General features: G+C 35.0%; 1 protein-coding gene, 1 long non-coding RNA gene, 1 other non-coding gene and 1 pseudogene across 10 annotated transcripts in view; 1 reads left to right on the top strand and 3 right to left on the bottom strand.

The window, feature by feature from the left end:
• LOC140620232 (uncharacterized) overlaps positions 1-23406 on the bottom strand; it is a 406983-nt gene that overhangs the window by 291119 nt on the left and 92458 nt on the right. The window lies entirely within an intron of this gene.
• Positions 1-23406, top strand: part of PKIA (cAMP-dependent protein kinase inhibitor alpha) — a 124199-nt gene that overhangs the window by 51882 nt on the left and 48911 nt on the right. The window lies entirely within an intron of this gene.
• On the bottom strand, positions 1333-1438 carry LOC140620463 (U6 spliceosomal RNA). Its single transcript, XR_012020248.1, has one exon. It is a non-coding gene; the product is annotated as a U6 spliceosomal RNA (small nuclear RNA).
• Positions 12415-12565, bottom strand: LOC140620448 (U4 spliceosomal RNA; annotated as a pseudogene).

Below are 23406 nucleotides of genomic sequence, written 5' to 3'. Positions count from 1 at the left end.
GAGGTAAACATTAATTTTACTATGTAATTGGTTTATTTATTTATTTATTTATTTTTTTTGTAATTGGTTTAGAAACTATTCCCCTAAGGGGAGAAAGATTCTTAGTCTGATTTTGCTGCTTCAACAAAATACCACCAACTGGGTGGTTTCTAAAGAACAGAAATGTGTTGCTCACAGTTCTGGAGACTGGAAAGTCCAGGATCAAGGTGCCAACATGGTCATCTTATGTTGAGGGTCCTCTTTGGAGTTCATAAGCTGGCACCTTCTCCTTAATGTCCTCATTTGGTAGAAAGGGCAGAGGATTTCTCTGGAGCCTCCTTTATAAGGCACTAATCCCATTCGCGATGGTTTTACCCTCATGACTTCAACTCCCAAAGGCCCCATCTACTAATGCTATATCACATTGGACATTAGGATTTTGACATATGAATTTGGTGGGAACACAGACATTCAGACCATAATAGATGCATAAGAATCAAATCTTGTTCTAAAGTTTATAGCCTGGAAGATAGGCAGAATTTGGAGATGTTCAGATGGTATATATCTTAGTCTTACATCTTTGAAGATGGTAATGACCCATGCCAGCAGACAGATCCTGCACACAATTGAGAAGAAACAACTGTGCATTGTGAATGAGGGTGTTTGCCTTGGCAGAAAGGTGTTTCATCTCTTTCTTCTATGAGTGTATTATGCATAATGTTAACAAGACACTTAAATATGGGAAATCTGAAGCAAAAAATGATAGACCAAAAAAAAAAAAAAAGCCCAGGGAAATAAGGTGAGTCAGTGTTATCAGAAGGCAGAGGTGGTCTATTGGTAGCCCTAGAAATCAACTGTGAATAATTTAAGTTGATTAAACATAGCATAAAAAATGTGGAGGAAAAGGTTGGTGAGATCAACTAACAGGCATAGCAAATAGTTTTCTCAACAGTAACATTTTTGCTATATTGAAGAAAGTCTATGTATGATAAGAAATTGAGAAAATAATTACAGCAGTTCCTTTCTCAGAAGGCTAGTTCTAATGAGAACTCTACCTCAATGTAAGCTGAATCAGTTATTTTAAAGCACAAGTAAATAGGTTACGGCCTCCAGGCCAAATCCATGCTTGAGCTAAGAATGGTTATTATGTTTTTAGACAGTTGTAAGAAAAGAAAAAGAAAAAAAAAGAAGAATATTCACTAGAGACCTAGATAGCTCACAAAGACAAAAATATTTGTTACCTGGAGGGCTTAAATTTTTAAAGATAAAATTAATTTTCACATTCATTTTATATATATATATAAATGAATATAATAAACAGATAAAGAATAACAAATGAATATTATATACCTATAGTGAATGTGAAGATTTATATGTACACAATTCATCCTTGTGTAGGGCTATGCTAATCTTCTCTGTATTGTTCCAATTTTAGTATATGTGCTGCCAAAGCGAGCACTATGTACACAATTCAATATGTTGTAAGAGAACAATTTTGTTTTACACATTGTAGGATTTCATACCCTACAGGGTGGATTGCTGGATGAGAGAAAGAGGAAAAAACTATTTACTGGTTTCATAGTTCATTGGAGTCAAGAAGTGAGAAGAATGAACCAAGTTCACTTCACTTTTGCAATTATAATCTCACAGAAGAAAATGAAGTAAAAAATGTAAATCTGATTGTGGGAGATATATGGAGGGATTGAATGAAAAGGCAATGATAGGGTATAAATCACTTCTTTGAAAGCTCTAATAGTAGGAGGACAGTAAGAAATAGTAATGGAGGTCCTTGTGGTTATTGGTAGGTTGTCTTACTACCTGAGTCTGAGATTTCTCTGCTACTCCTGCTACTGTCCTTGCCCCAAACAAGTGTCAGAAAGGATGAGAATTCTTATCTTCGAAGCTCTAGCTGATTTGTTAAGAGAGATGTTGAACAAATAGACCCCACAGACACACTGCATCTCTTCTGGAAGATAGTATTTAAGTTTCTTCTGTTTTTATGTGTAAAACACTTCAAACACACTTCCACTACTCAAATGTCCATAGGGCCTAGCAAATTTGGCCAGATTACAGGTAAGAGAGAAGGAAGATGGCTGTGGCAAATTGGAGAGATTGGGCCCTTCCTAAAAGAACTAAAATTATATTAAAAATTTTTTTAATTAAAGATTTTATTTATTTATTCATAAGAGACACACAGAGAGAGGTTGAGACATAGGCAGAGGGAGAAGCAGGCTCCATGCAGGAAGCCCAGTGTGGGTCTTGATTCTGGGTCTCCAGGATCACGCCCTGAGCCAAAGGCAGAGGCATCCCAAGATTATATTAAATTTAAAGAAAAGAAATAAATCGTTTACAAGTTTTCAACCTCTTCTCTCCTTCCCATTAATCTTACCTCTTTTTTTTTTTTTTTTTTTTTCTGGCAACTGAAAGGGAACACCTGACCTCAACATTCGTGGATTCTTGCATTTCCCCTATGAATCCATCTACTATCTCCATCTAACTTCCCAAATTCCTGATGACAAATAATATTCCTAGTCATAATTTATTGAGAACTTAAATGCATACTAATTAATTTTTTCAGTGGCATTTAACTCTCATAAGTAGTGCTTACATTTTACAAATAAAAATAAGGAGACTTAGAGAAGGTAAGTAATTTGTCAAAAGATGTACAGTTAGCAAGTGGGCAGTTCTAAGATTCAAGCACAAAAGGTTCAACCTCATGCTCTTAACCATGAAGTTTAATTCTGTTGGAAGAAGTTAACCCCTCTTCAAGGGAAATGAGTGGCAAATGCTGGCTCCCTTTTGTTCAACAGCTGCCAGAGGGGAAAGTTTCATGGAAAAGTATCCCCACTGAACCTTTCTATTTCTTTAACCATTACATTAAACAGTAACATATCCTTGTTAAACATAATCTCTCTCGACTTTTTTTTTTTTTTTAAGTAAGGTCTATGCCCAACATGGGGCTTGAAATTATGACCCCCTAGATCAAGAGTCACATGCTTTACCTACTGAACCAGCCAGGTGCCTCAAACATAATCTCCTTTTGATTCAAACTTTCTAACTACTTCAGAAACCTCAGTGAATAATTTACATTTCATATTTTTTTTTTGTCTTTAACTCTCAGGACATTTTTTTCTTTCAAGATTTTGTTTATTTATTTGACAGAGAGAGAGTAGAAGCAGAAGGTGTGGCAGGCAGAGGGAGAGGGAGAAGCAGGCTCCCTACTGAGCAGGGAGCCCGATGTGATGCAGGGTTAATTGCAGGATCCTGGCATCATGACCTGAGCTGAAGGCAGAAACTTAACCGACCTAGCTACCCAAGCACCCTGTTTTCAGGACTTTTTAAGAAAGCATAACATTGCTTTCTTTTAAATGGGTAGATATTTTTGTAATTTTTTTCTATATGTTTTAATGTGAACTTTAAATAAAGTATTGGAAATAACCAACTGTATTAAACTTTACATAAATATATCACTTTCCTCAACATTGACTTAATGTGAATTATAGTTCATATTTTTTTTCTGGTTAGTTCAGAATTATTCAAATGATGCATGGCAAAGACATGTTTTAACACTAGTTTTTACTAACTCAAACTTCCATGTTCCCCATGAATAAACTAAATTTTCTTTATTCTTAATATTTTCTGATCTCTTCAGTTCAATTGAAATTTGGATTTTTCAAGTGATTCCTCTAACATTTCCTTTTTTTTTAAAAAAATATTTTATTAATTTATTCTCAATGAGAGGCACAGAGAGAGAGAGAGAGAGAGGCAGAGACACAGGCAGAGGGAGAAGCAGGCTCCATTCAGGGAGCCCTACGTGGGACTCGATCCGAGGTCTCCAGGATCACACCCTGGGCTGAAGGTGGCGCTAAACCGCTGAGCCACCGGGACTGCCCTCCCCTAACATTTCCACCAGAAATTTAGCTTTCTCTATCTCTAGTGAAAGAAAGCCAGTCAGCTTCTTACATTTATGTCACTTTCTGATTATTATTCTACATCCTCTGTCCTCCCCTAATTTGAATTGAATGTCAGTAAGTAATATTGACCCACTCTCTGTTCAAGCCACTCCTATATCTTCCAGAAACAGTGCCCACTTACACTTTCCTGAATGAGGTCAGCTAGGACTCATCAAGCTCCTTATCATTTTTATAGTTTCATCATCTCTAGTTATCTATGCCATGACCTCATTTTTATTCCATATCTCAAAATTCAAACTTCCAGGACTCCAGTGCAACAATAATCAGAAGTCTAATGAACTTGAGATAACCAGAAATTCATATATTGTAAGCATTAGTAATATAGAAGTCCAGCTCCTATCTGTTCTGCAAATTAATGTATGGCTAATATTAAAATTTGTAGTCTGCTTTTTTCCAAAATATATTATATTCCTATTATATACCATCTCTGGTTTCCTTCTTTTCCCCATTAGTGACAATTTTAAAAAACAATTTGTTTTCCAAACACTAAAGACAACTTGGGTTTAAAAAAATGCTGTGGTATGTGCTGTTAAAAACAAAATACAACTTAGAAAATGTGAAGCTCCAATTGGCTTTATTCAGCAAGCCATGAATCAGGCAGGATCCCAAGTAACAAATAGAAGGTAACTTTAAGAGCTGCTGGAATGGAAAGACTTTTAAATACAGAAAGAGATAGAGCAGGGAAATCATGAACAAAAGGAAGGATTATTTCAGGCAGAGTCACATTCCTTTGGGGGGAAGGCAGAGTGGATTACCTCACTAGTGCTGGCCTGGAAATTTCAGACTCACTGGTTAAGATTATATTCTCAAGAGAGGTTGGAACTGCAGTCAGGTTAGGTAGATGTTAAGTCTTGGTTTACCGACATGGGGCTTAGCCCAAGTGACTCCATTTTAGGTGTGCTGTTTCTTTTTTAACAATATCAAATATCAAGTCATCCCTCCTTCTCATCCTTGCTTTTGTATCCCCACTTACACCATCATAATTTAAATTCTGTTACTTTAAACTTTGGCCCTTATAATAGTCTCTTGTCTACCTCTTTACCATTTCTTCCCCATCTGTTAACCTTCTAAAATACAGTAATAACAATCGTGAGGAATGATATTCATAATTAGATGGCTGCTTGCTTTGCTTATGGACACTTCAGAGATGCAGGATGTTGGAGAGGGTGCCCTCACCACCTGCTGAATTACACCCAAGGTCTCAGGAACTGGAATCTCTACCTTCAGAAATAGGAAATCCAGCACAGAAATGGAATGAGAAAGTGTCATTGAAGGGTTTATGAACCTTTTAATGATTTCTTAGAAAATGTACATACACATATACATTTGCACAGAATTTTGAGTGTGATTTCAAAGAGATTCTCAGAAACCCTCTGTGTCTTGAACACTGGGGAAAGAACTCTTGTTCCAGACATTATAAAATTTATTTTTGAATAATGTAACATAACTCTTTCAACACAAACCAGAGAGCTGTGCACTTGGACCAAACGGTTTATATCCCTTATAGTATTGTTTCTGCCAAATTGTCCCATCTGCTTTTGGCTTGCATAATAGACAACAGCAAGAATTTCTTTTCTATCTATTTGTAAAGGCCCTCTTCCATCCTTTATACACAGACTATGCAAATGCACACAATGTCTTACATATTATTTCATAGGTTAACAAATGCATGGAGTCCAGTGTAAAGTTCCATGGACTCTAGGTTAACAATGATCTATAAAGAATAAACTAGTTCTTTGTAAACAAGACTCTTTATATATTTCTCACACTCTTGCACTCTCTTATCATTTCATAAATTCTTTCAGTGTTTCTTCTATATAATTTGTACTAAAGTGAAACAAAATGAGATGGTTTTGTTTTGACTATACCTTCACAAAAGTGTTAGGATTTAGGCCTAAAGGTTGGTATGGGGGTGCCAGTGATAATCAGAATGAGAAAATCTCTTTATGAATGTGGTTTTCCTCCTTCAATTACTCGGAGGTTGTTTCCAGAACATTCAATTCAGCTTTAATTAAGAGAATCAGTGTTAATTTTCATTATGGTTTTGTTTCCTCTAACATTTCTCTGTCATTTCAGTGACAATTGAAAAATCCAAAATAAACTTCATAGCCTGGCACTTTAGATTCTTCAACTGTTCCCACCTATTGCTACAGTTCCAACTCCTCTTCTTCTACACATAGGCCCATGCTGCTGTTAAACCACAGAAGCCTGTCTTCTTTCAAGTGGTACTGAGTTTCCTAATCTGTGTGCCACTTTTTATTTGTTTGATTATGCCAGGAATTTGATATTCTCAGATGCAGTGCGTATTGAAAACATTATTATAACATGTTAATACATTAGACAAATATTAAATGACACCTAAAGATGATTATGTAATTATAAAACTGGCATATATACATATACATATTCTTATATATTCATGTCTTTTAACACTAACCTCACCTTCTATATTCTCATGATACTTAAGATGTGCTTTGCTTTGTATTTTCTAGGCCATTGTTTGTGGTATTCTCCTTCCTCCATATTTCATCTGCCTGCTATCCCTTTCCCATGTAGTGACCCTATTTGGAGAAGGCTGGTTTCTACTCTTCTCATGAGTTCCGCTGGCACCCTATTCCAACTTCTATTATATCACACCTCATTTAACTCCCTGTTCATTGTCTTATTTCATCATTGTGTCCCCAGTGCCTAAACAGCACCTAGCATGTAGAAAGCATTCAAATAAATGAAAGTTGATGATATTGAAATATAGGTATAATTGAGGGCACCTGGCTGGCTCAGTCCGTAGAGCACACAACTCTCGATTTCAAGGTTGTGATTTGGAGCCCCATGTTTGGCATACAGTTTACTTAAAATAAAATAAAATAAAATAAAATAAAATAAAATAAAAGTATAGGTAAAATTGGTTTTGAGGAGTTAAATGATAATAGGTATTGAAAGTCATAAAAATACTTATACCTTTGACCCTGTACTTCAGGAGTCAAAAAGTTGAATGCTTTCAACGGTCACACAAATGATGTAAATGTGCCATGTGGACTGAGGGAAGGCAGTGGAAACAGGATACTATATATGCCTCATCTATACACATTCAACTTTGCATTTTTATAAATACTATAAATAGACAAAAAATCATAACCCTTGTCTCAGTCTTATTAAATTGTACTAAAAAAACAATTCCTTAGAAGAAAAATGGATATTCATAACAATATTACTTGTGAATTTCCCCTGTTAAAAGGGGTTGGGGAATGAGCACAAATTAAAAAGCACAAATTAAATAGGGAACATATTAAATTAAATGTGGATTATATCTACTAAATGCCATATATTCTTTAATATTAGAATAATTCCCCCAAACTATATACTATGGAAAATGCTTTCACTATTGAATGAAATAGAAATTATATTTTAAATTTTTTATTTAAATTCAATTAACATACAGTAGTATATTATTAGTCTCAGAGACAGAATTTATGGATTCATTAGTTGCATATAACACTTAGTGCTCATAACATCATTGGGGTGCATGTGCACCTTCAAATCACTATGTTATCCTTTGGAAAAATACCTAGTAATGCAATTGGTGGGTTTTAGGGTAGTTCTATTTTTAACTTTTTGAGGAGCTGCCATACTGTTTTCCAAGGTGGCTGCGCCAGATGGCATTCCTACCAACAGTAAGAGGGTTCCCCTTTCTCTGCATCCTTGCCAGCATCTGTTGTTTCCTGAGTTGTTAATTTTGGCCATTCTTACTGGTGTAAGGTGGTAGCTCATTGTGATTTTGATTTGTATTTCCCTGGTGACAAGTGATGTGAAGCATGTTTTTATGTGTGTTGGACATTTTTTGTCTTCTTTGGAAATGTCTGTTCATGTCTTTTCCCCATTTCTTAACTGGACTCTTTGTTTTTGAGTGTTGAGTTTGGTAAGTTCTTTATAGATTTTGGATACTAGTCCTTTAACAGATGTATCATTTATGAATATCTTCTCCCATTCCCTAGGTTGCCTTTTAGTTTTGTTGATTGTTTCCTTTCTGTGCAAAAGCATTTTATCCTGATGAAGTCCAATAGTTCATTTTTGCTTTTGTTTCCCTTGCCTCTGGAGATGTGTCTAAGCAGTAAGGTGCTGTGGCCACAGTCAAAGAGGTTGCTGCCTGTATTCTCCTCTAGGATTTTGGTAGATACCTGCCTTACCTTTAGGTCTTTCATCCATTTTGAGTTTATTTTTGTGTATGGTATAAGAAAGTGGTCCAGTTTCATTCTTCTGCATGTGGCTGTTTAAATTTCCCAACACCATTTGCTGAAGAGACTTTTTTTCCATTTGATATTCTTTCCTGCTTTGTCAAAGGTTAGTTGGCCATAGAGTTGAAGGTGCACTTCTGAGTTCTCTGTTCTGTTCCATTTTTTTTAAAGATTATTTATGTATTTATTCATGAGAGACAGAGAGAGAAAGAGGCGGAGACACAAGGCAGAGGGAGAAACAGGCTCCATGCACGGAGCCTGACATGGGACTTGATCCTGGGACTCCAGGATCACGCCCTGGGCTGAAGGCAGATGCCTAACCGCTGAGCCACCCAAGGATCCCTGTTCTGTTCCATTGATCTATGTATCTGTTTTTGTGCCAATACCAGACTGTCTTGATGATGACAGCTTTATAATACAGCTGAGCAGGAAGCCCCAGGTGGGGCTCAATCCCAGGACGCTGAGATCATGACCTGAGGTGAAGGCAGATGCTTAATCAACTGAGCCACCAAGGTGCTCAGTTGGTTTTCTTTGGTTTTCTTTTTCAACATTACTTTGGCCATTTGGGGTCTTTTCTGGTTCCATACAAATTTTAGAATTGTTTGTTTTAGCTCTGTGAAAAATACTGGTGGTATTTTGATAGGGACTGCATTGAATGTGTAGATTGCTTTGAGTAGCATAGACATTTTAACAATATTTGTTCTTCCAGTCCATGAGCATGAAATGTTTTTCAGTTTCTTTGTATCTTCCTCAATTTCTTTCAGAAGTGTTCCATAGTTTTCAGAGTACAGGTCTGTTAGCTTTTTGGTTAGGTTTATTCCTAGGTATCTTACAGGTTTTGGTGCAATTGTAAATGGATCAATTCCTTGGTTTCTCTTTCTGCTCCTTCATTGTTACTCTATAGAAATGCAACAAGCTTCTTGCATTAATTTATATCCTACAACTTTGCTGTATTTTTTTATCAGTTCTAGGAATTTTTTGATGGAGTCTTTCGGGTTTTCTACATAAAGTATCGTGTCATTTGAGAAGAGTGAAAGTTTAACTTTTTCTTTGCTGATTTGGACACCTTTTATTTATTTTGTTGTTGTTGTTGTCTGATCACTGAGGCTAGGACTTCCAGTACTATGTTGGACAAAGTGGCGAGAGTGGCCATCCTTGTTATGTTCCTGACCTTAGGAGAAAGCTCTCCATTTTCCCCTTTGAAGATGATATTGGCTGTGGGTCTTTCCTCTTCGGCTTTTATGATGTTGAGGTATGTTTCCTGCTTCCCTATATTGTGGAGAATTTTGTGTTTTGTTTTGTTTTTTTAATCAAGAAAGGATTCTGTATTTGTTAAATGCTTTTTCTGCATCCATTGAGAGGATCACAAGGTTCTTAACCTTCTGGACCTTATGTGGAACATCACGTTGAGTGATTTGCAGATGTTGAACCACCCCTGCAGACCAGGAATAAATCTCACTTGGTTGTGGTGAATAATACTTTTAATGTACTGTTGGATCCCATTATCCAGTACGTTGGTGAAAGTTTCTGCTTGCATGTTTATCGGGGATATTGGTCTGTAATTCTTCTTAGGGGGTCTTTCTCTGGTTTTGGGATCAAGGTAATGCTGGCCTCATAAAATGAGTTTGAAAGTTTTCCTTCCATTTCTGCTTTTTGGGACAGTTTCAGAAGTATGGGTATTAAGTCTTTACAGGTTTGGTAGAATTGCCCTGAGAAGCCATCCGGCCCTGGACTCTTGTTTGTTGGGAGATTTTTTATTATCTTCCTGTTTCAGTTTTGGTAGTTTATATATAGAAATGATTTTTTTTTAAGTTCAGCATTTAATAATTCCCACTCCCAATCTCTGGAGAAAACTTTTGGGACTTTCAGAATCTTAGAAAATGATACCAAGAAGCAGAACCAGATTACTTTACTAAGAACTAAAGAATATGAATTGTGAGCTAAGCTAGAAATACCATTGTCATAGCAACCTCCAAAGATTTCATGGAAAAAGCATGGCTTGGAATTTTTTTTTTTTTTTTTATGGAGATGCCTAACAAGATCCCTTTTGAAATAGTTCTGATATAGTGAGATACAATAAGTTTGAAAATGAGTTTTACTAAAAATTGTGATAAACTGGCATAACCTTAAGATCAAAAGTGGGAATCCTCAGTGTACATATTGTGTATACTGATTACATTTTAGTAGTAAAATGCTGATGTGATGCCAGTCTGTCTTCCCTGCAAATAATAATTATTTAATAATAAAATATTAATAAGATTATAATTTTATCATGATAATAATGGTTATTTTTAATTTAAAAAAGCTTAGTTCTTCTCAAGAGAGATTTGATGTATTTTTCCAATTCTTTATGAAGACTTGGTTATATGTTTTCAGTGTTCTTCTTCGATACTATATATTACCTCTGGAAACAGAAGCCTATGGAAATACTGTTACCATCAACAGAAATTGTTTTAACTTCTTTCTTGGAAAGGGTATATTCTGTCAGTCTCATTGCCTCAGTTGTTAAGCTGAATTGCCATCCTAAGTGACAAATCTTTTCCATGTCCAAGCTTCTTGAAAGATTTATTATTTAATCCCATTCTGTTTGGGTTTAGATCAAGAATGCCCCATAGATTATTTTATGAAGGTTTGCTGTAATTTGCAAAAGCTGGCCCAGCCTCCTAGCCATGTGGTGTTTTGAAGATTTCCTGAATAGCTAATGAAATCCATGGCTTTGTATAGCAACTAATGCAGTAAAATTACTAATTTTTTGATCATGCTAAAACCATAAGTGGTCACTTGACTTCACTTGGAAAATCTGTTTCTCTGATGGCATACTCCCGTGGTGATAACTTTGGGATCTTGCAAATATGTTGCCTAGATACAGGGCCATATAGTTAAGGAAGAAGAGATTATTAGTAATTACATTAAAGAGGATAATATTAATTAGCATTTTTTTCAGTTGAGGTAAATGTATGTAAATCAGAGTTTATCATAAATAGCAATATACCTCAAATATCATATTTCTCATATCACATACAAAATGTAGAGTCTATCTTTCTATACAACATAAAAAAATACATATGCATAGTTAAATCACCTGTTTCTCAAAATAAGGGCCTGTGTGGCAGCATCAAGAAGCATTAAGTGAGCCAAAATGAACAAGGTGTGGGTCTGAGTTTGAAACCTGTGCAGTTTAGGCCTCATTACTGAAGCTGGCACTAGATTGTCTTTAGAATTAATACCTGTTCACTCAGTTCTCAAACCAATTAAATATATACCATAAATATCTTGGTTCTTCTAACCCATTTAGTATGTTTTGTGAAGTCACTGGTAAAACTAACCTTTTAAACCATCTACTGAAGACAGAGGTCATGTTATAAATAAATGGAAGTACTGACTTCTTCATATTTTAGTACTTGTTTTTTTTTTTTAAGATTTTATTTATTTATTCATGAGACACACAGAGAGAGGGAGAAAGGCAGAGACACAGGCAGAGGGAGAAGCAGGCTCCATGCAGGGAGCCTGATGTGGGACTTGGTCGCCGGTCCCCAGGATCACACCCCGGGCTGAAGGTGGCGCTAAACCGCTGAGCCACTGGGGCTGCCCATCTTTTAGTACTTGCCCACAAAATTAAACCTCAGATTTTTAAAGAAGTATTTAGTTATTATGATTGTGTATGAATGGAATCTATCCACTCATTCAATACTTACTTAGTGAGCTGCTGCTTGATACAAAAGATTGTGTTAGTGAGTTAAAAAAAAATGTTTGAGGAGCTTCCTGTCCTGTTAGTCATGTAGCTAATCATCATTCATACTGAAGTTCTGAATCAGGAAAAAAAAAATAAGAGTTGAACTAATATTGTTAAGTTTTGCACACAGATGGCCATCAGGAGCAGAGAAGGGAAGCCTTTATTCACTGAAGAATATGTGACTTCTATGTAGTCAATTAATGTATCTTAATCATCTGTGTTTTGATTGAGGAAAAATTAATCTAACAAATCATCCTGTAAAGCCCTTACTGCTTTGACTCAGATAAAACTTGTTGCTAATTTGAGGCTTTCTAAAATTAAAGTCGAAAGATAAGTTGAGTAATTAATAACCTTGAAATTTAGTAAAGTGACTGATGTGGACTAGCCAGGATGTTGTTTGCACCAGTTTGATTTACATAATCTTGCCCTAGTTGCTCTTTTAAAAAATCAGCCAAACAATAAAAAAAAAGTGTTCTACCTTCAAATATTAGTAAACCTCCTGATGAAGTTTTCCAGATTAATCTGAATGGATTTATAAAATGTGTTAAAAAAATGAGGGATGTTTAAATTTAATTTCTTTAACTTACTAGCAATAATTGCGCCTTGGATAAACCTCATTGGCTACAATACTGCCACTGCGCAAAGCTTCTTTAACTTACTAAACAGCAACATACTTTGTCCAATTTACTTATATTCAGTTTAAACCAGAAGCACCTTTATTGTCCTATTTCTTTTCTAAATTTCTAATATTAAGTTGTTTTCTAAATTTCTAATATTAAGTTGTTGTTAAATATCTTCATAAAATTATTAATAAAATGTTTTCATAAGTATCTTACATGAATATTGAGATAAATAGCTTTGAAATAGCTGAAACTTCTCAATTACGGTAACAAAGTATTATTTCAAAAAGTGTATCTTAAGAAAGGTTAAACTGCATAAATACAATGTTTAATGATCTTTCTCAAAGATAAGAACTTTCTATCAGAAATATATCACACAGGGCAGCCCCTCCCTGTGGCGCAGCGGTTTGGCGCCGTCCGCAGCCTGGGGTGTGGTCCTGGAGACCCAGGAACGAATCCCTGCATGGAGCCTGCTTCTCCCTCTCCCTCTGCCTGTGTCTCTGCCTCTCTCTCTCTCTCTCTCTCTCTCTCTCTGTCTATGAATAAATAAATAAAATCTTAAAAAAAAAAAGAAATATATCACACATTAATAACCTTGTTATGGAGATGAGATTCTCCCTTTAGCAGAAAACAGGGCATATGTGAGTGACTTTTTTCCCTTTGGCTATATTCCTAATGCATTTCCTATCATGGTCTCATGCTGTAATGCATTTAAAGTGTGCTCTTAAGCATTTGTTAGTTAAAGAAACTTAACATAAAGACCCAACTTGGGGCCATCAGAGTGGCTCAGTGGTTAAAAGGCCAACTCCTGGTTTCAGCGCAGGTCATGATCTGGTTGTGGGATTGACTCCTCATTGGTCTCTGCGCTCCATGGAGTCTGCTTCAGATTCTTTTTTCCTCTATCTCCAGCTCATGTTCTCTCTTTCTCTCTATCTCAAATAAATAAATAAAATCTTTAAAAAAAAAGAAGACCCAATCTGAGCTTGCTAAGTGGTATAAAATTAATAAAAACTACATCTCATTGTTGGAATCTAGGGTATTATGGGATTTTTTTGCATACTTAGCTCTTCAACTGATTTGTTTTGGAATCTGGATAAATTATTTGGTACCTTGGTTAAGTGAGCTTGTGAAGAAATTTTGATATATACAACCACTTCACATAGAGCTAATAGCTATGTTTGTCAAGTATTTTGTGGGAAGAAAAGATTATAGAGCAAAGAATGCTGGATTTCCTTAAGAGCACTGCACTGTAATGTGTACATGAAGACTGGGCAATTACCAGGGAGAAATAGGCCTGACAATTAGGGCCAAATATATGCAACTCCTTTCTTTTGGTGAAAATCTGTCCTAGTTTCATGCTATTATATCTTAAAATAATATTGCATTTTCCACTAATGATACTATTATAATTCATGGGATATGTTTCCCACCAAAGACTCTGAATCTACAATATACTATAAAGGCAAAGGTATGATTATAAGATATAGACTCAACTCATTAAAGTAGTAAAGTGTATTCTAAACCTAATCTAAAGGACAAATATACACATTGTGAGGTCGTTATATGAGTCTCCCATATATTTGGAAAAGATACACATCTTTATATTAAAACTACATTTCTACTGTATTGTAAATTATAACTACATAAAATTAACACATTAACTTTAATTACCACTTATTTACACCAAGCTTGTTCTCCAACAAGAAAGATATATGTTTATGAGTGTTTGTGTGAGTTAGATGACTGGCATCTTTTTAAAAAACTGACCAAGAGGGGTTCCTGGGTGGCACACTCAGTGAAGCGACTTGACTCTTGGTTTCAGTTCAGGTCCTGATCTCAGAGTCATGAGCTCGAGCCCCCATTGGGCTCTGTGCTTAGCATGGAGTCTAATTGGGACTCTCTTCCCTCTCCCTCTGCTCTTCCCCTCTGCTTGCAAGTGCTCGCTCTCTCTCAAATAAATAAATAAATCTTTAAAAGAAAAAAAAACTGAGAAAGTTTGGAGTAATGAATTTGCATGTAGCATAGAGAGGTAGTCAGAGTCATTCTCCTATATTTCTTTAATTCTAAGGTACCATATGTTGTATGATATGCCATTATATTAGTAACACTTTTTTTTTTGGAAAGAGAAAAAGCTGGTATAACAAATGTGCACATTAGAAAAAAATTGGTTTTATAAATTTTATAATGATAAAAAGTACCAAAATGGAGTAAATATTTTTATTTACCTTAAAATTAAATTTAAACTTAAGCTTAATTTCCACAGCAATCTTTAGAAAATTTTATTATGCAATATTTGTTGAAGATAATTTATAATTTATTACAATTGATTGAGAAATATCCATGCATTTTAAAATTCAAAACTTTGGCTAAAACTATCAAATATCTGAAATTTTCTCAATGTATGAGAGGTTAGTGTCTCAGCTGATTCTATAGTGAGCTTCATGGAAAGTACAGCAGGTAGAGTGCTTGCTGAGTAATTTATTGATGGTGAATGATGCTCCCAAATTTGCTCATGATTCTGTTCTGATCCTTTGAAATCATTGAAATACCAAAAGAATGAGTATACAGCTATTAGGAAGAATATGAATATTTTAGCTTGCTCAGAGTCTCTTTGAAGCAAAGGCACATGTGCATATATATAAAGACATATATTTTTGGGAAAATAATTCTAGTTACATTTAGAATGTAGTGAACTCTCTCTGGGATTTCATTTATTGCTGGTGAGAGTTTAGAGTGCTCTAGACATTGACATGGTGGCCTTATTTTAATCAGCAATTACAAAGATTAAGTCCTAGATATCAATGAGTAGAACATTGGGTAAAAATCAACTTTTCCCCCTTGTACAAGACTTAAATGCATCCTATCAAAGGACAAAATTAAATAGGCAAGGAAACATTTATTCAAGACTACTGCAGTGGGGGAGACATTCAACTCTGCTGAAACAAAAGGCAAGAGAGTTTTCAGTGCTGGGGTGAACTAGTGGAATAGTACTGGAGGACACCAAGTGGAAAGATTGGTCAGGGGCACTCCATCTGTGTTTTCTAACTGGCACTTATTGAAGTAGACTCTTACTGTCCCACAGAGAATGGGGGTGCTATCTTTCTTGATTGTGTTTCAAATATATGGCTCCCAGGTCATTGAGAAAGATATTCCATGGTTGTAAAACTGTCAAGATGTTAGATTTACATCCCTTGGGGCGCCTGGGTGGCTCAGTCGGTTAAGTGTCTGCCTTTCCCTCAGGTCATGATCTCAGGGTCCTGGGATTCAGTCCCGTTGGCTCCCTGCTCAGCGAGGAGTCTGCTTCTCACTCTCCCTTTGCCTCTGCCCCTCACTTGCGCACTTCCTCCCTCTCACTCACTCTCTCTCAAAAAAATAAATAAAATCTTTAAAAAAAAAAAAAAAAAAAAAGAATGGGCAGCCCGGATGGCTCAGTGGTTTAGCGCCATGGTGCTAACAGCCCAGGGTGTGATCCTGGGACCCTGGGATCCAGTCCCACATCAGGCTCCCTGCATGGAGCCTGCTTCTCCCTCTGCCTGTGTCTCTGCCCTCTGCCTCTCTCTCTCTCTTTCTTTCTCTCTCTCTTCTCTCCCTCTCTCTGTGTCTCTCATGAATAAATAAATAAAATCTTTAAAAAAATGAAAAAGAAGATTTACAACTCAAAAGGACAGAGAAAGAATTCACAGTTGCAAGTTTTCTAAAGCAAATGTTTTACATAAGGAGAGGTTAGGGTCCTTTAGTCAGGAAAAAACCTGTCTAAAGTTTAGTCAAGCTGAGAGGAAATGTTAAGGCTGGTAGGTCAATCTAAACTTGGAATACAGATATAGATCTGTTTGTCAATTCTGAAAACCTAGAAGAACAGAAAGCTCTCCTAATCTCCCATCCTCCTGAATCTGATTTAGTTGTTTCACTTATGTGTTCTCACAGGGGAACAATCTTGCCAAAATCAAAGAATTACATTTTTTTGTCTCTTTACTACTACTGTTTGACACTAGACTATAAACCTCATGAGGATAGGGATCCTGATTACATTTGTAATCTCAGGACATACTGTAATGTTACCTCACTTTATAGTACCTCAATTGATGCCTGCTAAAATAAACTGAATTCTAAAAAATTCAGAAAAGTAGCTGAGCTGGGAAATAAGAATGTAGGAATTAATTACAAAAGAATTAAGAGCCAACTAAAGTTTGGTAAAACTGAAGGTTGTAAGGAAAGATGATCAGAAACCATGTATTCCTAGAAGGTATGAACTAGTAAATCCTAGAAAACTAGAAGTGGGCCACGCACAATGAAGATAATAATAGGAAAGGGAGCTTACATTGAATGTTTACCATATAGTAGATACCATGCTAGCATATCAGATTTAATCCTTTGAAGGGAAAGGAAAGCATTGCAAGCCTCACTTTATAAGTAAGGAAACTGACATCTAGAGAGGCCATTTAATAATAAACTTAAATTATAATAATTTAAAGTTTTAGAAGAAGGGGCAAATAATCAGCACTTTAAACTTTGTATATTAGGTTACACTCCTAAGAAGGGATCATCCTCAAAATAGAAATAGAATTAACACAGTACTAGATGTATCTTTAAATGCTAGAGACAGGATAGTTATAAAGAAAACATGATGTTTGGGGTACCCTCCAAGAAACTTGTGAAGGTGGTGTCACCACAGGAGACTGTCTCTTGGCAGCACTGTCAGCTATGTATTATTGGGTTGTCATTAGTGGGGCTTTTCTCTTGTACTTAGAATATTCTCTATGATTCTTCAGTAACAAAATATCTTTGTTTCTTCGATTCTATTATAACTGAAAAAGATGGTTTAAAAGAAAAATCTTTTTTTTTTGTTTTTTTCAGATACACATTGGGAGCACTAACTATAGTTATAGAGCATTAACTCTAACTATATGCTAGAGACGTGCTGGTAGTCCCCTTATATCTCCCTACATATCAGTATGGGAAATATTAAGGCTGCTGATGCCAGTCCCATCTGGATATTTCTGAATGAAGAGGAAGGTCTGGGACAAGAGCAAACAGGTGAAGAGAATTTAGTTAATAATTCAGTTTGATCTGAAAGCCTGATCAAATTCAGATACCCATGTCAGGCTTACATGTCAGGATTATATGGAATCTATTATATTTTTTCAAAATAATATAGATTTACACAATTTTTCTTCAGAATTTGGGGTAAGAAGAAAAACAATAATTTAATCTAGTCAATAAAAGGAACATCTTCTTTATGTTTCTTTGAAATCCTTTGTGAATTCCTTGTCATCTCACTGATTTTACCCTGTTCTAAAAAAAAGCATACTGGGAAAAAGTAAGATCTAGTGCTTTTCCAGTGTACTCCTGGCATTCTTCCAAATCTTCTGGAAAACACTATTCTATCATTTATATTCCTATTGAACTATGAATTGCAATGAGGAACCCTCATTGATATTATACAAAAGCCTCTTAGACAAAAGTATTAGGATATTCTTAAAGAAACTATATACAAATGGGTATATTTAAAATAATTGTAAGTACATCATTAAGCCCCAATAAGAATGCAAGGTTGCTTAGCAACAGGATCAAGCAACCTTAACGTGAAAAGGCATGGAAACAATGGTGAAAAGTGATCGAAATCTTAAAAAGGCAGGTTCTTTGAACTAAATTTTTGTGAAAAGATAAGACAATGAGGAGAATGAGTTTTTTCTTTTTTCTTTTTTTTTTTTTTTAAGGATTTATTTATATATTCATGAGAGACACATAGAGAGAAAGAGAGAGAGGCAGAGACATAGGCAGAGGGAGAAGCAGACTCCTTGCAGGGAGCCCAATGTGAGAATCGATCCCAGATCCCGGGATCATGACCTGAGCCAAAGGCAGGCGCCCAACCGCTGAGCCACCAGGCATCCCAAGAATGAGTTTTTCATCTAAGAATTGTTTCCTGAGATTGGTGTAGCATTATTTCAAGGCTAAACATCATCTACTTTCTGTGAAGTAGATAAAGCAATAGTACTTCTAGTCTTCACATAATTTAGAATACTTAAAAAAGACTTTTTTAAAATCAGGGTTAGCTTGAAAATACATAATATTTCCGTGTTGTCCCACAAATTATCATTAAAACCGTAGAGATATATAAAGGTGCTTATAAAAATAAACACTGAAAGTATATTTGATTAAACTACAAGTGTTCTATTTTTATGTCATCATATACAACTGGACAAAAAAACCTCAAAAATTCTATTCTTATCTTTTAAGTTTGAACATACATATGCAAACATACATTATCTAATTCTCATTAACAGTTTTTAAAAAAAGAACCTACAAAACACTATCTCTTTGGAAATATTAGATTGACTAATTTTTGACTAGTTTGACTGGGCTAATATATACTATAAAACCTGTAAAGCTGCTAACTTGGTTCTACTGGTAACAATGAAAACAAATCTGGTACATGTGGGCTCTCTTGATGTAAATGCATAAACACTCAGCAAATTCAATCAAAGAATAAGGTCAGGTCTCCTGGATGGGGAGGCAGAAAATCCCTAGTCTGACCCTACTCTGACCTCTGCTTTCAACAAGTCACTTAACCATTCCATACCTCAACTTCTTCTTCTATACAAGGAGACCTTCAAAATTCTTGCCAGGTATGATACTCCTGACATCCATGTCTATTAATTCTTCTTCTCATGGAAAAAGTGGTTGTTTTATTGGATTGGTTATTTGGTTACCATCTTTATGAGAATATTAAAAGTAGCAGGCCTATCCTGTTCACATATCCATTCAGTACTGTTCACCTATCCGGCAGAAAAATTACATTATTGGTTTCTTTTTTGCTTTTTCTTTGTATCTGATTGTATGTTTCAGACTTAATTTTTAGTTCTGGAAGCTTAAAGCTTGCAGGTGCAGATGAAATATGCCACAGATTTCTATACCAAAGCCATTCTGTTTTTTAAACTACTGGTTTTTTTGCAGGCTTTAGAAGACACCTAGATGAGCACATCTGTTTACTTTTCTTAAGAAGTTTTATAACATCACCAAAAGGTCATCCTTAAACAGTCAGACAAGGTCAACAACAAAATCTTGGAAAATAGCCAGTCCATCAACAAAACAAACACAATGGATTATTTACAGACATTAAGTTTAAATAGGCAGCAGAATACAAGAGTTGGGGAAGGGTATGGGAGAGCTACTTTGCAGACATAGCAAAGAAATAGTTTCAAGAGATGCCTCATAATATTAAACTGTTGAGAACCAACAGCAGTAACCAAACCTGGCCCCCAGTAATTGGTAAAAAGTGTATTTATAAAGAAGTTGGAAGTGACAAGTCTAAGATGAGTCACAGAAGCAGATTCACGGGCCACACCCACACTGGGTCCTGTATTCCATTTTCAAAACAAAGAGAAATTGATGTAAATATTTTAAGTGCAAGGAAGTGAAACTGTGGTTTTTAATCCCACCAGTTGATGCCAGGCCAGGTTTTCTATTATGCAACTGAGGATGTAGTTTCATTCTGATAGCAAGCAGTAAAGATGGTACTCTTTTCTTCCCATGAAAATACCACTTCTACTAATAATTTTAAAGGAGAAGAAAGCTTTTAACAGAGAACATATTAGAAAACCATTACGTATTTAAATCCAGAAACTTAATATTGACACAAGAAGCAAGTAAATTTAGGAAGAGAGAGAGCTACAGAAATCGTCAGTGAAGACTCGGCACTGTTAGTTGAAATTTTTAAAATTATAAACAGAATGGAAAATTCTCTGCAATTGGTACTTCATCCATGATTCAAGGAAGTGACTTAGGAGAAGTTTACCAGGATGAAAAGCAACCTGCTGGGAAATATAGATACCACTAACACAGAAATAATGATATAAGATAGAGACATTTTTTGTAATAAAGGATTTCACCATCTTTCTAAGAGGATTTTATTGTATCATACTGTTGAATCATACTGTAGTTACATCTATTAAAAATTTTAGATTATGGAACACTTAAATATATACTTAGGAGAAACAGTCAATAAATTGTACACAATATATTACAGTAGTAAATATTAGGTTCTTGTCAGTGAATAATTTTACAGTCTTTTTGTGGTCTTTTTAAAGAGACTAATTTTCAAATAAAAATTCTTTCAATTTGGGAAATGAGAAATTTCAAATAAGATCAGCCAGATTTCTACAAGGCACTTTCTGATGCTCAAAGTGGGCAGGTTACAAAATGGTGCGCGGCCAAGGCCATATGGGAATGTGCCTGTTTCTTGCAGTTTGAATCACATTATACAATGTGTCTGTAATATACAGGACCACAAAGTATTTTATAACTTATGCTTTTCAAGCAGACTCTTACAGGAATAGCAGTCACCTTCAGAACTTCCTTGTCTAATTAGAATAGACCTGAGGCAAAACTGCAATGTTTGCTTAAGTTTCATCAAGCCCCACTTTCTGAGTTTTTCCCCTGTGAGTCTATTTATCATTCTGTCTCCTTTGTTACCTAACACCCTCTGCAGAAACCCTATGCCCTCGAGTTCTCTTCCCTCCTACACATCATCAGAATTTGCTTTCGGATCATTTCGGCTAAGGAAAAAATGACTAAGATCTTAAAGTATGGTGGGTATTTGAATTTTAAGGGCAAAGAAAGATTTAAGGATGAAGTTTGGAGATAAACAGGTGCGATTTGATTGTCAAGCATCTGTTAGTAGAAGGGAAGACATTTTTAGGCATCTGCTCTTTCTTGTATCTCCAGTCATAAGGCTAGTCCTGCAAGCCATATATAGTTAGAAGTAATTGTATGAAAGGATCAAGATACCAGTAAATAAAAATAATTTCTTGTTAGTTCATAAATAATATGTAGATTAATTAAAGGACACAAGAATTATTCCCTGTTCCCCTGAATGCAAACTAGCTAGCAGGGAAAAGGAGTTTGATAAACTAGCCTTGGTGTTGGTAAATGGCAAGGAAAATTCAGTGTGGAATTACAGATGGAAAGTATGTCAAATGATAGGTGTGTGTATCCATATGTGTTTGTATAGAAGCCATCTCTGTCATCTAGGAAAAGACATTTAAACCTTGCAAAGTTAATGCACTGAGAAGAAGCTATAAACTTCATCATTTTATTGCTAAATTGGGCCATATTTAAGAGATGAATCAATAGCAATGACTTCCTTGAAAGGTCTCCTAAAGATATTGATTTATTTTTCTATGGGATTGGTATGCAAGGAAATTGCTCTGAAAGAACACAGAGAGATAATACTACCTGTCAAGGATTTGGGTAACATTAATTGAGCAAAAACTAAAATATGATAGAAAGTACAGTTTTCTTTATCTTATCACAAAGTTAAAAAAAAAACAAAGTTAAAATAAAGAAGTGAAAAAATCTCTAAATTTTATTTTATATTTAGCAGTTATGTAAATTAAAACAGATTGATCTTACTACTCATTATGGTAATTCAGTTACCAAAAAAAAAAAAAAAACCCACAACAAAACAAAACATATTTGCTTGGAAATGATTCCTGAACATGGATGTATTTCATATTTAGAATCAGATAACAAAAGAAGACTGTTTAATTTACATGGGCCAGTATTTAGTAGTTATTGATCATTATTTGTGAAAATTAAATTAATTTTCTGATATTCCATCATTTCTATTTTTTTAACAAAAGTAGGATTTTATTTTTTGTCAGATGTTCTTTTGTTAAGAAGAGAAGAAGAAAGGAGTTACTAATTCTAAGCAAGTCAGCTCCTTGATTTGCCTGATAATTATGAATATGAATAGGGGCTTTCTCTGTAGTACAGTAGCTCTTAATCACCAGGAAAAAAAAAAAAAGGGCTGGCTCTAACATATTCTACAAAGGAAAGTGTGCCAAGACATAGTCAGCAATCTTTTTAAATTTTTCTTAAGTTTAAAAATTATTTTATTTTGCATGAATTCCAAATTTCCTCTAAATTATTTTTTACTGTGGAACATATGATGCTATAATACTAAATTTATGAGTAAAAGTGTAATAGACATCATATATCTCCGCATCTTACACTGATGACATTTAAATTCAGAAAATAAATTGTTATCGTTTCATAAACTAGGAGATAATTGCTCTAATAACAAGCAGAAGAAGTTGACAGGAACAATAGATTTTTCCACTCTTTGCTTTTTATTGTTTGTGTTTACTCTAGTTGGCCAATTAATGGCAACACATGACAAAATTTTCCTGACTTCTGATTAATTATCTATAATTTTACTGGTTTTGTTACTGCTAAAGCTCCACTTGTTCTATATGTCATATCTTACATTACTCATCCTATTTTCTTCTTTGACCTTCCTTGTATTCAGAAACCCCATGTTATTAACTTGTCAGGTAGTACCTGTTATAATCAGAGAAAAAGCAAAGAAGAATGAATGTAATGCCAATATAACCATTAATTAGAACACATGTTTTAGGGTATTAAAACAGAAGAGGATAACAAATGATAGTTTAGTTTTTGGATAGCTATATAGTATATAAATGGAACCCCAAATGGCACCAGAGATAATTAAAACCAGAGTTTTAATATATTTGATACACATCCAATTTGTGCCCATGGATGACAAACAGCTAGTAAAGGAGAATTAAATAGATATATTTCTGGACAAATGAGGTCAATAATTTTACTATTTACCTAAATCATTTCTTAGGCTTTCTTTGTTTATTATGCTAGAAATTATATGACATTATCAGAGTAAAAGCATTACAATGACTTCACCATTGTGGAACATGAAACAAAATGAGAAAAAAAGGCAAGGAAGGAATATGAGTAAATCAAGAAGGAAAAAGAAGTGAAAGAGCTGAAAGGTTTATATCTTGGCCGTTAGGTGCTAGGAGAGTTTACTTGTGTTTTCTTATTTAATCTTC

The sequence above is a fragment of the Canis lupus genome, chromosome 28 (genome assembly GCF_048164855.1).
Source record: "Canis lupus baileyi chromosome 28, mCanLup2.hap1, whole genome shotgun sequence".
Classification (NCBI taxonomy): Eukaryota; Metazoa; Chordata; class Mammalia; order Carnivora; family Canidae; genus Canis; species Canis lupus.
The sequence above is the reverse complement of the archived record's forward strand: the minus strand, read 5'-3'. Positions and strand labels throughout refer to the sequence as shown.